Consider the following 3,936-nt stretch of genomic DNA (forward strand, 5'->3'; position numbering starts at 1 on the left):
TGACTTGAGAATCTGTCCAGAAGAATTCCTCATCAATCTTCATATTTAGCTCTGATTTCAGCAAAACACTCAATCTGGCTGCAACCACAGCAGCTGAAAGTTCTAAACGGGGAATGCTTGTGATCTTTGATGGTGCAACTCTAGCCTTCGCCATGGTGAAACTGCAGTGAACTTTGTTCCTGACATCCTTATATCAAAGGTAAGAACATGCACAATAGCCTATACTGCTAGCATCTGCAGAGTGGTGCAATTCTACACCCACAAACTTGCCAAAGTCTTGTGAGTGATAACATCTTGGGATCCTGACTACTTTAAGGCCTCGAAGACCAACCTTCCATTCTTCCCACCATAAGAGCAAATCCTCAGGAAGCAGATCATCCCATCCAATGCTCCGATGACATAGTTCCTTCAGAATGCACTTTCCACTTAAGACAAATGGAGCCACAAAGCCCAGATGATCATACAAGGAAGCTATGACTGATAGAATGCCACAGGGTGTGTCTGGCCTGTCTTTCATATTTATGTAAAAACTGAAACTGTCACTTTCAATTAACCACTGAATCCCCAGTGCATATTCTATTGAGGCTGAATCAGGATTAAGGTCAAAATGATTGACCCTTGATGCTCTTTCGGATGCCTCAACGCAATAAAGGTCCTCATTTTCATTCGAATTGAATTTATGAAGACGTAGGCCTCCTCTTTTCACAGCTCTTGTGCTTCAACTATCAGTTCACAGGCCTCCTTAAGTGTGGGAACACTCACAAGCCCATCATCAACATAGAAACTATTTTCAACAAATGCCGCTGCAGAGGGATAGTGTGATTTGTATTGCTGTGCAAGGTATTTCAGGCCAAATTTAGCGCACCCTGGAGAGGAAGCAGCACCGAAGAGATGAACTGCCATCTGATATTCCTTAGGCTCATGATCAAGGTCTCCATGCTCCCACCATAGAAACCTCAGGTAACTGCGATTGCAAGAAGAACTGATGGAACATCCTTTCAATATCGCAGATAATGGCCACCTTCTCCATTCTGAAATGACAGAGAACTCCCACCAAAGAATTAATCATATTGGGGCCTATCAGCAAAGTATCGTTCAACGAGATGCTACGAAATTTAGATGAACAATCAAAGACAACTCTCAATTTGCGAGGCTTCTTAGGGTGGTACACACCGTGGTGGGGCATGTACAAAACAACATCCCCTTTGACGTAACCTTTGATGATCACATCCTTCATGAATGCCTTGTAATCACCATAAAACTGTTGATTGGCTTTGAACTTCTTCTTTAAGTACTGCAAGCAAATTATAGCCAGCTTCTTATTGTTAGGTAACGATGAGGGATTTTGGCCTTTAAATGGTAGAGGCATCTCCAAATGACCATCCTCTTTCTGCTGAATGTTTTGCTAAGTGCACATCGTCTTGAGAAAATGCCTCATTTAGCCTCAGAATTCCTCTCGTTGAAGTCAGACTCCAGAACCTTCAAGATGTCTGCTGCTGATGGAACTGGAATCTCTCTCACTGCAACCCTATGTATGAATCTTTGACATCCCTGCCTATCCAAGTGGGTAGTGAAGTGAAGTGAAGTGACATTCAGCCAAGTATGGTGACCCATACTCAGAATTTGTGCTCTGCATTTAACCCATCCGAAATGCACACACACAAAGCAGTGAACACACACACACACACACACTGTGAGAGAACTGTTCATGCACTACCCCCACCTACAATTCCGTCCGGCCCGAGACTAGAACTCACAACCCTTCGATTGGGAGTCCAACCTTCTAACCATTAGGCCACGACTTCCCCTTGGTATTAGCTGATCCTATGATACTCCCTCCCAGCTCGGCCTTCTGTGCAAATGGTTCATTCTCACCACCAAGGATGACTTCAAGGGGGGCTAAAGCTGAAGGACAATCATAGCCGATCAACAGTCCCACTGCAGTCTTGAAGAGATTACAAGTTATTTGCAAGATGTTTAAGGTGAGGCCACTGCAATGCAGTGGTTCTGGTTGGTATACAAGACTTTTCAACAGGAATAAAGTCACGTGTGTATGATGCCGGAACTGTATGGGAGTTTCAGAATGAAAGCGTCGAACTAGCAAACCACACACACTTTTACTGGCTATAACAGTGTCTACAGCAGCCATTGTGCTAAGCTTCAACTGTAAAGGTTGAGAAACCACATCCAGCTCTCTGACAAGGTCTTCCAAAACAAAACATGAATCCCTCTGGGTGTCAAGAGTAGCATAGGTTAGAATTTCCTTCTGAGGTTCTTTCATAGACAAGAAAACCTGAACAATACTTGAGGTAGCAGAAGTATTTTGAGTTACTACATGGGACAAAACTTTGCAGACTTGCTGATTTTCTTGTCCTTCACTGAAATCAGATGGAACTTCTCTTTGTTTCACCAGATCTCTTCTCTCTCTCTTCATGTAAACAGGTTGGATGGCGCAGACTGCACACTCCACAGACATGCTGCATTTTACAATCTTTAGTTATATGTCCCTTATTCAAACATCCAAAGCATAAATAATTTTTATGTATGAACACCTTTTTATCTCCCATAGACTTGGCAGCAAAGACTGGGCACTTAGCAATGCCGTGCAACTCATCGTTACAGACAGGACATGGCAGCTTTGGTTTGAAGGGAGACAAACTTTCGGACTTAAATTCATAATATCTTGTTTGGGCACTTGTACTGAGGGCCTTTGCCCTCTTGGGGAACTTTTCATCTTCTGAGCTGGAGCTCAAGAAGGAAGAAGTAATGGGATTACAGGCTATACGGGCTTCCTTTTGCAAAAACTTAGTAAAGTGTTCAAAGATTGGATATTCTCCATATGCATCAAGCTGCTCCACTACAATTTGGCTCCATTTGCGGACAATCCAGTCTGGTAATTTTTTCAAAAGCTTATGATTTTCTTCACAATCATTTAGAATAGACAATCCTTTGACATGGTGCATAGCTTCTACACAGCTCTTTAAAAAGTCTGCAAAGTCTCTAAGTGCCAGAGAATCATTAGGACTCATTTTAGGCCATTTCATCAGCTTATCTCGAAACGCTTTCTGCACGATGAATGGATTGATACCTGTCCTTTAAAACTGCCCAAGCACCTTCATATGCATCCTCAGAGCTCCGGTAAAAGAATCCTTCCGCAGACTTCCATGCTTCTCCTGAAAGGTAGCTTTTCAGGTAGAGCATTTTTTCACTAGCAGAGATAGGTTTCCTGTCAATTAGAGTTGAGAACGACACCTGAAAGTCAACAAATTTCAAAGGATCACCAGTAAACATGGTTGGTTCAGGAACAGGCAGACGATTTAGACTTAATGAGCTTACAATTGCTTCAGCAAGGTTGGCTGGTACACTCTGAGATGATGGTTGTGATTGGAACAGTGAGACTCCAGTATCTAGTTGTCTGTTTGAATATGTAGCAGGAGTGGTTCTGACAACAGAAGCTGTATTAGGTTCTCCCACCATGTTCTCCACATCACCTTCCAGTTTATTGTATGTTCTAACTCGGGCTGCAGCCACTTTCACATCCACACTCGCATCATTTTAAGCTTTGTTTTGTCCTCTTCTAAATTCAACTCCACTTCTGCTTGTTTCTGCTTCGTTTCTATCAATATTTGTGACTCATGGAGTTTCCATTCCCTTTCCAGCTTAATAAGTTTGGCCTGTTGAACTTGTATCTCTTCAAAAGACTTTGCCTGTTCTAATTTGGCTGCGAGATCTGCTTCAGCATCTGCTCGCTTGCTGGAAGCTTTAGAGCTTGTAATAACGTTTACAAGAGCTAATAATAGAGCTTGGAAATAGCGTTTACCCACCTCCAAAGTGTGTTTATCCACCTCTAAATTGAGTTTATCCACCTCTAAATAGCTTGCAGTTCCTATGACATTTTACATTAATCTAATGTCGTTTTAGTTTCATATTGTTCAT

This window comes from Carassius gibelio, chromosome B7 (assembly GCF_023724105.1).
Source record: "Carassius gibelio isolate Cgi1373 ecotype wild population from Czech Republic chromosome B7, carGib1.2-hapl.c, whole genome shotgun sequence".
Classification (NCBI taxonomy): Eukaryota; Metazoa; Chordata; class Actinopteri; order Cypriniformes; family Cyprinidae; genus Carassius; species Carassius gibelio.